Below are 15,149 nucleotides of genomic sequence, written 5' to 3'. Positions count from 1 at the left end.
GCCTCTGTTGCATTTTCAGTTGTAGCAATTGTAGCCATTTGAAGTTTAGATTTTTCTAGCGAGTCACGTCGTCTCTTAAAAAAATGTATATCTTTTCCTTTGTAATCAGTGTGTTTCGTTTCTAAGTGCTTACGAAATTTAGCTGGAGCCAAAGAACTGTTTACTAGTATTTTATTACACAAAACATCAGGAGCATGTGTATTGCCAATACACGTAAATCCATAATTTAAATAACTTTCATGGTACTTCCGTTTTGGTCTGTTCTTAGACGACTCTTGTTCTTTAATATTAGTTTTGAAGAAACCACAGTTTGCAATTCCATGTCTTCTCCAATCATACGAGTAGATGTGTCAGCAGAAGTACTTGCTCCTCCTTGTGTTAAAGTTCCTGTCTTTAAACAAGGATCCATAGGTATTTTTTCAATAATATTCAAATTCGAATATTTGTCAGAGCTATAATAAAAACAAATAGAATTTTGTTGTAAAGGTAACTTTAGTATGAAAAACAAAAGATTACAAATAAGAAATGTCGAATAATATAAAAGTAAATGAATAATGCAAAATAGTAAAAAAAGACTGCAACACACAAAAGTAAATATGCATTGTAACAATACTTGTAAGAAAAGTACTAAACCGTATCAAATAATGTAAAAGCAAGTGTAATAAGAATGATTTGATAAAATGTTGAGTAACAAAAATTAAGCAGTTCGAAATAAATCAGATATTAATTATAAAATTAGTTAAAAGAGTAAGAAGAATTCTTTTTTTTTAAAGCCGCCTCGCCTACTCCCTATATACGGGAATAAAAAGGCGTTAGCTGATTTCTTTTTTTCCGAGGGCCTGTCCACCAAATTTACTCGTAAATACTTTACAAAATTTTTTAAAGTTCATACATTAACATAAGTATTAATAATTAATTATGGCATAATCATAGACAGTATTAGTACACTTATGTATAAGGTGTGTCATGTTGACAAATATAAATTACATTTAAATTAGTTATCAATCACTGGACTAATGAAATCTTGTGGCATGTCGTAGTTTATTCAGGCAAACATCATTAAATTAATTAGTGCTGATTTTCATTTACATATCTCATTCTGATCACCAAATATATTTATAATATTATTATAAGTACTTAGTAGTGAATGCAGACTTGTTCTCCTGTGTGCTGGTAGCTTTCCCCTCCTTTTGTACATCCTGGAGATCTTTGTAGGCTTGAGGTGGATGACTCACTATCTGTTCCGTCACAAACACCTTCAATAAGAGATTTCTTAATACCAAAATTAAACAAAGTGCCTTGTGTCTTATTCGTATTAGATTGTAACTCTGTATTCCTATTACTTTTAAAAAAATCACGGCGCTCCGGTGAACAAGCACTTACACACTGCAATACGAACTTGCGAAGAAAGTATTCAGTAGTAATAGATTTGAGAACCCGATACAGACTACTTTGATCTTCAATTTCAGTGGAAAAATTTTCTTTATACTTCCTTGCTGATTGGTCACTGACATTTGCAACGCAGATGTTATTTCGTTCAGTTTTGAGAGCATGCCACCCATTGTTATAATCGGCTTGCAGGCAATTTTTATGATCGGTCATAAACGGAGGTATTCTCTTTTCTGATTGTTGAAAGATGTGAAAATTAACAATAATTCATGAATATTTCCATGTTTAAAAATATGCTGCTTGGTCGCTGACATTTGCAACACAGATGTCATTTCCTTCAGTTTTGAGAACAGAAGATATGACACCAATTGTTGTAATGGGCTTGCAGGCAATTTTTATGACGGTCATAAACAGCGGTATTTCAACTCATAAACAACTTTCCCAAATGTTGAAAGGTTTCGATGTGTGAAAATTAACGATACACAGATGGTATTAGGTGTTCTGGGTCTGTGCTTTTCGACATATTCACGAATATTATTCTCCTCAGAATATTTTTACTATAAAATATTTATTCATGAAAAATGCTTAGAAAACTAAAATGACAAATTCCAGAACTTCTCGCGGAATACCTATTCACCTTCCGCGGAACACAGTTTGAGAAACCCTGCTTTAATGCATATAGTAGGAATGGAAGCGTGCTTTGCATTATGGGATAATAAGGTAATTGATGTGAAGTCACCAGCCTGTACATTCAAGTAGCCTTGTCGTGAAGATAATCCACTAAAAACTTTTATTACACTTGGATAAAAGAGTAAACAACAATATAACTTCTTGGTAAGTATAATTTACTTTGTAACCAAATTCTAGAAATGTTCGTTATTGTTTACGAAAGGTCACACGCACAGTTCACTTTAAAGGGAAGACGATTGTGCAATGCGATAGAATGGAAATAAAAGTGGTACTAAAGAGAAGTTTGGTTGGAATAAAAGATAGAATGATTTTATAAAATTTTTATAAAAAAGAATAAGAAAGGCAGTAATATTATTATTAAAGAGATCTCCAGGGAGCCAGAGACTCATCGAGGAAGCCACATACTATAGACTCACCAGCTATCATACTTGTTCTTGAATTCATTCACACTGCTTGCACTCACAACATCCAATGGCAATCCATTCCAATCACGCGCTATCCTCTGAGAGAAAAATCTAGCTTTCACCCATCCCTTAGCGGCATTCATTCTCAACTTTCAAGAATGGCATCTTGTCCTTTCCCCACCCTCCATAAATTGAAAAATTCCATCAATTGAAATCCCGTGTGACCCTTTCAGAAGTTTGTAAGTCTCAATCATATCACCCCTCTTTCTCCTGTTTGCTAGTGTCTGCAGTCTACAAATTCTCAATCTGTCTTCATAATCAGTATTCCACAATCCTGATATCATTTTTAACACTCTCCTTTGCACTCTCTCCAATATATCAGAATTACTTCGGAAACCAGACCTGTGCGCAATAGTCCAAGTGAGGTCTTATCAAGGCCTTGTAAAGAGGCAAAATGACATCCTTATCTTTACATGTGAACGTTTGTTTCAGCATTACAATTATCTTTTGAATTGTATTTGCAATCTCTGGTACATGGCCCCTGAACTTCAACTGCCTATCTGCTAACAATCCAAGATCCCTAGCCTCCTCAGTTTCTTTTATCATAACCTCATCAATATAATACAACATTGGATATCTAATCCCACCAAAGTGAATGAATTTACATTTATTGACATCCATTTTCCCATGCCCAGAATTCCAGATTATTCAAATCATTCTGCATATCAGCAGCATTCCCCAACTATCTTTGCAACATCAGCAAATAGCTATATGTCGCTTGTCAAATCTTCTTCAATACCTTTAATGTACAGATTAAATAACAGTAGACCAAGCACTGATCCTTGTGGTACACCACTCGTGACCTTAAATCTTGCAGACTCAGATCCCCCATATACCACTTTTTGATCTGTCAGTAAGCCATCCCTTATCCATGTTAATATCCTATACCCTAGACCATTTTCTCCAGTTTATGCAACAGTCTACTATGGTGTATTCTATCAAAAGCCTTAGGGAAATCCCAAAGTATCATGGTGTATCCATTCCCCTTGTCTAGTTCAATGGAAACTTTGTTATAGAATGTGAACAAGTTGCTAAAAGATGACCTTCCCTTAGTAAACCCATGTTGTTCATTGCAAAGTAGAGATTCACTGTCAACCCACTGCACCATCTTTGTACAATGGAATTACCATACATTCCATTCTTTCGTAGCTCAGTCAATATAGACCAAGCCCTTTGGACGGAAAGACCTATGTTCGATTCCTGTCAATGATGTGAGACACCTTTATCTGGTCTCTTTCGACGAATGGTGAGTTAGCCGGTCTCATACAGAGGTAGGGTTTTTTTTTTTACCGGGAAACTCGGGTTTTTCGTTCCCCAGAACAGGCAAATCGGCCCCGTGAACACAAGCATCTACAGACATAGGACAACCGGAAGGTATAGGGCCAACCACCTTATCCTCGAGTTACGGTTACGGTTAATAGTTGGGAAAAAACCTCGGATTGAGGATGATTAAGTAAAGTCTTTTCTATTCCTGCGGATTCTTCCCTGTTCTGAGACTCATATTATACAGATTGGCAGTTCAGAACATTCTTTTAGCACTAGTGCTGATATTCCATCAATTCCTATTGCAGAATTCTTATTCAATTTTTGGAACATTTTAATTTCTATGCAGGTATATGAGAACGAAGTATTAGAACATTTCTAATACCTCGTTCTCATACACCTGCGTGTCCTCATCCAGTGAAGAAGTAGCAGTGAGCTCAATGTTGCGTACACCAGATTGATGACTTTAATAAAATGGGGACTCATTGGTTGAACAACCTCTTCTGCATCTGTAACCCACACGCCATCTGCATTCAGAAGAGTTTTTCTTTCATATTCATTCTTTCTTTTACTTGCAGCATATCGATAGAATTCTTGTGGGTTGTCTTTAGCAAGCAGAGCGAGTATCTTTTCATGCTCAGACTTAACTTTATGTACAACAGTTGTGACTCTTCTGGTCTGCTGCTTATAATTTTCATGGCGGACATCATCCTTCTATGCACGCGGTATTCCTTCCACATCATCCTTTTCTTACGAAACTCTTGCTTAATAAGATTTCACATCCATTTTAATCCTACCCTATTTATTCATCGAACTTTCGGAACACATTCTGATATTACAAATTTAAGTATTTTTTTAAATGCTTCCCATGCACTGTCGATATTCTTCCCATCCAGCAACCGATCCCATTCCACTAAATTCGGAATACTCCTCAGTTCATAATTTCCTGCTTTGTAGTTCAGCATGTAGCCTTTTCTGAATGGAACATTCATAAATTTAGTAATACCAATTCAAATATGCAATACAAGAAAAAAAATCGGAATATCAAAATGTCATTAGTCATTAAAATTGTATTGTATTATAAAAATGAAATAAAATAAAATAAAGAATTATTCAAAATATAATAAAAATGGCAAGTAAAAAAGGAGGTTATTTGAAAAATAAGTTATTTGCACCAATGAAAAGAAATAAATACAAATTAAGGCAGTTTCATAACTCCAGAAGAATTGAAAATTTAGTAATATATTACTAAAAATGAGAATATCACAAAATTTTCTCTACCACGTACGCTATTCACAAAGTAAAGACTCCCGTATATACTATAATAAAATTGCAACAATATTTATTTATTTGTATTTTATGAAATTTAGCATGTCAGATAATGAGAAGCAAAAACGATAGGTGGTGCGAGTGTATGTTCGGAACTTCTGTAAGATATGTCAGTTTCACTATTGTTTTCTATTTCAGTAAGGTTTGTTACTTTTGCGTTATTTTTCAGAACGCATGTCAACAAGAGCTGAGCCCACATTTTGTAGTAATTTTGAATGAAAAAGCAAGCACGAAAACATTAGAAAATTTGTGAAACTGCATATTGTGCAAGACAACAAAAAAAAAAAAAAAAAAAAGCTTTCCCTCCACACACACAATAAATATACAGCATTTTTGAAATCACAGTAGAATACTCAGGAGCGTAGAAATTTAATCGTATCAAATCTCTATCGACGAGTTTCGATTTGGCAGGCATACGATGAACTCTGACGCACCCAACGAACGTTGAGTCCTAGTTTCTGGTAAAATCATAGCTTTATAAAAACATTTTGATATATAAATAATCCGTTACCTTTTAAATCAGGGATTGGAAACCTTTATTTTTACACTTAGAAAATAAAGCCATAACACGGTTTATCAAATTAAAAATCGGAACCGTTAAGTACAATGAAAGAATAACATTTTAGAAAAACAACCTCTATTTATAGATCATTACAATTGCACTAGAGAATTCCGAAGTCTCGTCTATCAACTACTTTCATTTTTTGTTCTTTCTTAAAAATCCATTCATCCTGTGTATTCAGCCCTCTCTGCAACAATTCTGTGACGTTACAATTTGAAATCAGAATGCACACATCGGATAAAGGCGAGACTACATTTCAGGGATGATGTCTCGAACAAGTTTACGAACAGATTCTTATGCAATCCAGGTTTTTCTACCTCTATTCTTAAATTTTAAACACAAACGCATAGGTTCATGCGTTTGGATTGCCTCGAGATAGTTAAACAAGAAATACAGTTCTTCAATAACGCATGCTTTATAGTCCTTATAAGGACTGGCTTAAAGGGGCGAAGCAAAAATGCTTTTCATCTTCCCCGTTATCTGTAGAGGACAGTGTAGGGATAAGGTATTATTGAGCAATTAAAGCTCTGATCATGGCAGGAGGGTAACAGCAATAGCCGAGCCTCAGTAAGAACTTCATTGGCTACAGCATTGCCATCCATTACCCTCCAAGAGTATTGGATTGAATGAATCAATCACCGCATCTCACGGTCGATTGATTCCTTCACGCATGCTTTTTAGTTTAAAGTACATGGATAAGTAAAGTTTTTATTAGATATATAAAGGTGTATTGTTAAAAATATGTTTGTTTGAATAATATCAAAAATAATAAAAAGTTTCTAAATTATTTTTATTTAGAATTTTATTTTATTTAATATTTTATAAAATATATTAAATATGTTTTGTTTTAAAGTACAAATAATAAATAAGATTATTAACATAGGCAAATACGATCGCCTACTCATTTGTAGTGTTAATCAAAAATTAACCACAAGTCATATTAACTTTAAAAACATCGATGCACATTCACTGAAATTTATGGATCTCCTACTGGCTCCTATTTGAACCAATCAAAAACAAAAAAAAAAAGGTGGATTCTTGAGCGAGTACATTTTCGCATGGCGAATAGGATTTTGTACAATTTGTCGAGCCATGGTCAGACACCCCATGTATAATTTTATAACTAAAGCAACAAAAATTTCTTTATTGTGGTGTTATAAAATATGAGCTTTATATTTATTATTTTAAAATCAGAAATATTTCTTTATTTGTGAAATGGAATACGATAGTTGGCTCTTTTTCGATAGATATGAAGTACATAAAACAGTGATTTATGATTAGGTTACCTTCAAGATACTTTAGGACCTAAGTATCTTGAAGGTAACCTAATCAAAAACGCAAGAAATATCCGCAAACGCACAGTGCTTTTCAGTTGCACTTGACGAAAATTTCGATATTCACGACGAGATTCAAGTTGTTTTGCTTCTTCGGGCATGCGACGACAATATGAATATTACCGAAGAGCTCTTGGAAATGATTCCCGTCCATGGAACCACTACAGGGGAAGACATTTATGACGCCTTGTGGAGCACTTTGGAAAAACACCAACTTTCTCTGAACATGCTGCTAGCTGTGACAACCGATGATGCTCAGGCAATGACAGGCAGAACTAAAGGTTTTGTACCAAGATTTGCAGCAATGTTAAAGGAAATGTATCCAGACATTCCAAAACTGCAATCTTTCCACTGCATTATTCATCAGCAGGTCCTGTGCTCCAAAGTATTGAAAATGAGCAGCGTACTCAAGGCTGTGACAAATACAGTGAACTTCTTTCGATCCAGAAGCCTTAATCACCGCCAGTTTGCACAATTTATTAAATACTTCGAGAGTGAATTTGAAGGGCTACCTTATTACACAGAGATCCGCTGGTTATCTTTTAATAAGGTTCTAAAAAGCTTTTTGTTCTACTTTTAGAGGATCAAATTGTTCCAAGAAATAAAAAATCATGATGTTGCGTTTCTTAATGATCAGACATGGGTGCAAGATCTCGCATTCTTAGTTGATATTACAGGACATTTGAATGATTTAAATGTCAAACCTCAGGGGAAAGATCAGTTAATAACACACGTGTATGATGCACTGGCAAGTTTTAGATGTAAATCAGTTTTGATTCAAAATCATTTAAAAGAGAATATTCTAAATTACTTTCCTACGTGTGAACAGTTGAACAATAAGAATCAAAGTTTTGCCTTTTCTCAATATTGTCCCAAACTAGCAAAGATAAAAGAAGAATTTGATAGGCGATTTAAAGATTTCAAGGAGAAAGAAGAAGTTTTTTCGGTTTTTACGAATCCTTTTTCCTTTAATTTCGAAAAAGCTCCTATTTGTATTCAAATGGAACTTATTGATTTCCCAAATGATTCCATTCTAAAAGCGAAATACCAAGAAGTTGGTGTACCAAAAATATACAGCTATTTAGGTCAAAAATATCCGGAAATAAAAAAAGTTTGCAGCAAATAGTCCATGTTATTTTGGAAGCACCTATTTATGTGAACAATTGTAATTGTTTCATACATGAGAATAATTATTCTCATGTATGAAAGGTAGCAAAACAGCCCACAGCAAGACTAACCGACGTCAATCTTTCTGCCATAATGAAAGTCATATGCTCTCAATCTTTGAGTCCAAATTTTAGCAAGCTGGTTAACAATAAACGTTGTCACGTGTCGAGAAAAAAATAAAGTACTACAATTAAATTATTTAAAATTACTATAATTATATTATGAAGTATATATTTCCCCCAAAAAATATTATCATTGGATTTTAAAAAATTCCCCAAAATATAACTCTCCCCCACCCCTAAAAAAAATAGAAGTATTTTATTTCAACACAAACACAAAAAATTTCAAACTAACAGGAGACTCTGTAAATTTTTGTGTTGGCTATTAATGAGACTTTAGGAGACTCTGTAAATTAATGAGACTTTATACTTTTTTACTCATTATAAATATTTGATTTCTTCAAATAAAATTTAATTTCGTTTTAATTTGGTTTAAATGCTATATATTGAAGATATTAATATAATAAAAGTATTCTTTCTTTATTTATTTTCTTTAGTTGTCATAATAGTTATACTATTATTTTATGTCTTGTAATGACTTAGAATAAATAAAATTTTCATTATTAATTTTTGCAGTTTATTTATACTCATTCTTTCACTTCCCTTCGATTCTAATTAATGCAGCTTTTTTTAGGCGAAAATATTTTTTGCGGCAAACTTGAGATGTTATTTTATGGCAAATGGCTCGAGGTCCAATTGAGTTTGACACTCCTGCTCTACCCAACGTGGTGAGAGAATGAACGGACGATATATGCCGTATGTAAAGTACCAGAAGAGCCACCCCAGGTCATGTCAACATGACCGGCTAAGGAAGGGGTGGGAATCAAAAAGTAGGTCTAGCAACCAGCTTGTATGATGCACAAGTTAAACGCTCATAGAAGATCCGGACTGTTCAGACGGATCTGATTAGGAAAGAACAACGGAAAAGGCGCCGGAAACGAAACACATTAACCCTGCGGAGGTCGCGGCTGATCTGACAGATACAAACAAATTGTTTAATAGAAATATTCCTTGCACATATCCAGTGTATAGCTTGGAGGTCATGAGTAGTTGAGCATGCCAATATCACGAGTGTTATTCCACACTGTTTATGCAGTCAGTTTCGGGTTAACACGTATTATGTAAAGGTGTGTGATATTTCATAACAAATTGTATCTGAGACATATCGCGACCTCCGATGTCAGTATAGGATTGGCAACTAGCTTGTATATCAGGAAAAAATAAAGAAATGTATAAATTAAATAGCTATAGCATTTTTAATGGAGTAGAGAAACAGGAGGAAGTTAAAACAGGTGTGGGAATAATAATATAGAAAGATTTTAAAATAAAATAAAATAAATGAGAATGCATATCCGAAAGAATACTGAGAATAAAAATAACGTTGCAAAATAAAGCTCTAAATATAATCAGTGCCTATAGCCATGAAGAAGGAAAAACCGAAAACAGAAATTGAAGAAGTCTACGAAACGATACAGAAAACTGTCATGAAAAAAAAAAAAAAAAGTATCATCAGATGAATAATACTGGCAGGAGACAAATGTAGGGATTGGGAACAGTGTAATAGCAGGCACATGTGAAAGAACTCAAATGGAATAAGATTGCTTCACTTTTGTACAGATGACGAATTTAGAATAAATAATAAGTTCTTTAACCACAACGTGGAGAAATATCAGAGGCCAAGTGTCGACAAGAGATTATCTAACGACAAGGAGAACACTAAAACCAAATAAAATATTGGAAATAAGAGTGCCAGCATCTGAAAACAGAGGAAGTAGACTATTCATGGGAAAATTTAGATTCTAACAAAATATAAATAATGTAAAAAAGAAGATTAAAAAATACAAGGAAATAAATTTAAGGACAAATTATTACAAGAAGACAGAATCTTAAGAATACTTTACCAACACAAACAAAAAGAACAATTTCAAAAAAATATTATCAATAATGAGGAAGATATAGATTCCCAGTGGGAAAATTCAAAATGCATATTAAACAAACAGCACTGGGATAGAAACCAACTGGAAAATACAAAACAAGATGGACGCCGTACTATACTAAAGATACATAAAAAAAATTTATTATTTAAAAAAAAATGCATTTTATAAAGATATACAAGATAAAACTGATGTAACCAAATATGAAGAATATAAAAAATAAGAAATTAAATAAGTAACAAAATAAGACCCATAAATCAAAATTATCAGAATGGTAATTCTAATCAAACAGGAATATCACTTTTACTGAGCAAAACAAGATCCGAAATCAAAGAAAACAAATTTGTGAATACATAAATGCACCCTCTGTCCAAAAGGAAACAGAACTTTTCGAAAATAGAAAAAACTACTTGCGCCACCTGTTGTATCTTTTTGTTGCCGAAAGCGGCAACCTTCAATAGTGTTTTAGCAACCGTTTATGACATTTGCTTCATTAGAAGCCGAGTTATAGTGCCAAGAGTGACAGAGTGTTTTGACGAACGATCGGAAAATGAGTTTCAAACACATAGCTGCGATTGACTTTTGTGTTAAACTTGGTAAAGGTTTTACCGAAACGCATCAAATGCTTCAAAAAGCATACGGTGATGAATGCACATCCCGTACTCAAGTTTACGAGTGGTTTAAGCGATTTCAAAGCGGTCGTGAGATGGATGCTTGAGGACGACGAAAAGCCGGCCCGTCCAAAAACTGGACTAAGAGAAGTTAACATCCAAAAAGTGCATGATTTCATCAAAGAAAACCCGAAATTGTCCGTGAGATTGATTGAAGATGAATTGTGGATTCCAAAATCAACTGTGCACAACATTTTGACCGAGAGTTTGGGCCTTCGTAAATTGAATTTGAGATTTATTCCCCTCAAGTTGACCGACGACCAAAAAATGTACCGAATTGAACACTGAAAGGACCTCATTAAAACCAGGACTCAAACTTCCTTGAAACGATCGTTACTGGTGACGAAACGTGGTGTTTTGAGTATGACCCCGAAAGTGCTGAGTGGAGACCACCAGAAGAGGGGCATCCGAAAAAAAGTCGCTTGGGGAAGTAAAAAGTAAAGACAATGCTGATTTGTTTCTACTATTCCAAGAGCATTATCCACAAAGAAACGGTCAATGGTGAGCTTTATCTCGAAATTTTGAAGCAATTGATAGCGATAATTCGTCGCGTACGCCATGAATATCGTGACGACCGACCGTTCGTCAAAACACACTGTCACTCTTGGCACTATAACTCGGCTTCTAATGAAACAAATGTCATAAGCAGTTCATACAACACTAGCGAAGGTTGCCGCTTTCGGCAACAAAACGATACAACAGGTGGCGCCACTAGTTTCTTCTATTTTCGAAAAGTTCGGTTTCTTTTTGGACAGAGAATGTATACCAATCATAGAAAGAGAACCATGGGAAAACTATTTCACCACGTTATAGGAAGGAAGAAGAAATAAAAATGACTGAACTATCACAGCCAGAAAAAGCGGATGAAATTGAAATAAGCACTAATTTAATAGAATCAGTCAACTTAAAATTGAGAAATGGGAAATCATCTGTAACTGATGGCATTTATAATGAGATGTTAAAATATGGACGTAAAAATGTCTGAAAACATGAGAAATTTAAATTAACATATCTTGGAGTAAAGACAAGATTCCCATCGAATGGAGAATGAATATTACAATACCAATATTTAAAACGGGAACCAAATCTGAACACAAACACTATCTCGGAATAAGATTGTCGTATACTACCTTAAAATTGTGTACAAAAATTATCAAAGAAGAATTAGAATCAAGACTAAATTATAATGAAGAGTAAGAAAGGGAAGATAATTTACTGATGTCGTATTTGTTATAAAAATATAACAGAAAAAAAAATAATAAAATTTAACAAACCAATATTTATATGTTTCATTGACTTAGAGACGACTTTTAAGGGAAGGCGATAACCCTGTCTTCACTTGAAAAGTGAAATGAAAGTTCACCATTTCATTGATTTCCATTTTCCCCTTCTATTTTGTTATACTTTTTATATGTTTGTTATAGTGTCGTGGATGGGATCATGGTTTCTATTCTCGAAGAGAGTAGTTGGAGCTCATTTACTTGTAACTGACTTTTTGAATATCGGTAGACAGCCGATCTCCGCCCCTTCAGCCATTACCGATAGTTAAATCAAAGTTTTCAGTGAACCAAGACTTTCATTGGAGAGATTATAGCAATATATATATATATAGTTTACACGAAATGAACTTTTCGTTTATTTCTTGTAAGCTACAGACATTTCTATTAAAAGTAAACTTGCTGTCCCAAAGTGTTAATTGGATTCTTTCTAAATGCCTGCCCCCTAGATCATCATTTACAAAAATATTCCTGCACTTAAAATTTATGTTTGGTTTTGATTTATAAAGCTCTGAAAGAAAACTTCTTTGAAGTAAAGTAGAACCTCGCATCTCAGAATCGACCATAGAACTCGCACTACTCTACAATATTACGTTATAGACAACAATACACATTAGGGTTTAGGATCTCAAGATGGCAGTAATTGTCTATTGTATTCTCCCTCCGACGTCAATGATAACCATGCGTTCAGCAGACAGAGAGAAATTTATTAATCTTTTTAATAAATTTGCTTCTTCCCATCACTACCCTTCACAAAAGTTTAGTATTATTTCAACCCTGGCACATCGAGCCAGATCTTTATTAACAGATGAAACAGAAATTGAATATGAACTCAATTTTCTTAAAAAGTCTTTTGTTAACAATGGATTCTCTCTAAAAAAAGATTACTAAATTTCTCTCTGTCCACAGTTCAACTGCTTTTGAAGATTCTTCTCCACCAAAAGCTTTAATTTCGTTACCATACTCTCTCTCTCCCCCAAACTAGCCAAAATGCTTCAGAAATTCAACATTAGAACTTGCTTCACTACGTGTATTAAACTTCGCTCCATACTAAGTAGACCTAAAATGAAACATCTTCCTACTCAGTATCCAGGAGTCTACAAGATTTTTTGTGATTGTGGCAAACCATACTACTGCCAGACAGCTAAATCCAACCTTTTACGCATGGAAGAACACCAAAGAGACATTTCCTACAACAGAACCAGAGCCAGAGCTCTCTCTAGACACGTTCTCTTCTCTATCAACTATGATGAAGGCTGCCTCGTAGACTGGCCACAAACTTTTAATGTCCAGGTGGTGAGTTCAAGTTATGTGAATAAATTCAAAAATAGGTACGACAGCTGGAATAGTGATATGGGCCTTCCTCGAAGAATTCCTAATCCCTGGAAGTTTTTGGTAATAACAATAATAACAATAACCGAGAAAAAAAGAAAAATAATGTATAAAATATCAAACTACAGGGTGGTTCAAAATTCCACGTACCAACTTTGAGGGGAGGTAGAGAACATCAAAATCAACCATATTCACATAGGAAAGCATGGCCGGAAACGCCACCGGAAGGTACTAACAATGACAAAAAGTTACAGAAATTACACAAGGCAGTAAATAGTGTAAAAAACTTTATTAGGCGTAACTGAACAGTTCAATAGTAGTTGGATACATAATATGGTAAACGAGGTGCATGTCTGCCGTCTCAGCGTTCGTAAAACGATGCTTGTTCTTCGTACGACGTCGAAAGTTTGAATGAGGAAGCCCCAATTGCTCACCTGGAGCGCTGGCGAACAGTGCCACCTATCACATTCGGGTGGCGTTTCCGATCATACTTTCCTATGTGAATATGGTTGATTTTGATGTTCTCTACCTCCACTCAAAGTTTGTACGTGGAATTTTGAACCACCCTGTATATAATAGCATACAGTGGAGTAAGTGAGGAAGAAAGGGCGACAATGTTACATAAAATATAAAATAAAATAATCTAATTACATATCCATTAAAATTCTTTCATATGCTATTATAAATAATATAATAGCAGATGCCATATATAATAGCATATGAAATATGCTATTATTTATAATATAAATAATACAATAAATGTCACAAATGGGCACACAATAAATGTCACAAATTAATTGTATAACATAAATAATACAATATAATAGCATATGAAATATGTTATTATTTATAATATATATATATATTTTGTGAGTTCAACAAACTTCATCATTGGCCTGTAGAGTAAGATAGGCTGAGAGTCAGCAGATAGTAGGAGAGGAAATAAAGATAGAGGGCATTTCGGTAGAGTAGGTTAAAGAGGCCTCAGTTGACCTGTTTTAGCTGTTTGCCCCCCAGGGGCGTTTCTAAAACGGTCGTTGATTTTTCGCTTTAAAAAAAAAGGAAAAATCCTAAAAAGGAAACATGTAACATAAAAACAACAACAAACCAAAACAAATCTGGAGAGGTAAACTTAGAGGTGGAGGAAAGATCTGGCCCGAGTGATGCAGCTCTCAAGGAACTGCACCGCCTCGCTGTAAGCCTTCGCCGCTCGGGTTCTCAGGTGCTCCCCCACCTGTGGGAGCTTAGTAGAGAAAGGCTGAATACAGAGAGACCGAATATTTAATACAGAAAAACTGTCAATGTGGTTACTGTTCCTTTCTTTTGTTGTGGGCTGTTATGATTCTTTTGGCCACCTCACTTCCCTTGGCCATGTCTAGTTTGCAGAGTGCAATGTAGAACGCCGAAGCTGCCTCCTCGTCTATATCCAGGGCTACCTCTACGTGCTCAGGGGTAATTTTGCTCATGTCATCAACAAAGAGGTCACCCCATTTTGCACTGACGATGTTGGGTCCATATTTCCCTGTGAGGAGGAGTTCAGGTTCTACTACTTTATTTATTGCTTCGTTGAACTTTTCTGTCACCCCCGGCATACCTCTAAGGAGATGTCTTAGAGTCTCCCCTGCTTTTGCATAAGGGACTTCTGGGTGTTCGTTTTCATATACCTTTGCTGTTTTGA

The sequence above is a fragment of the Typopeltis vanoorti genome, chromosome 7 (assembly GCF_054136105.1).
Source record: "Typopeltis vanoorti isolate ZY-2024b chromosome 7, IOZ_Tvanoo_1.0, whole genome shotgun sequence".
In the NCBI taxonomy this organism is placed as follows: Eukaryota; Metazoa; Arthropoda; class Arachnida; order Uropygi; family Thelyphonidae; genus Typopeltis; species Typopeltis vanoorti.
Note: the sequence above shows the minus strand (reverse complement) of the source record.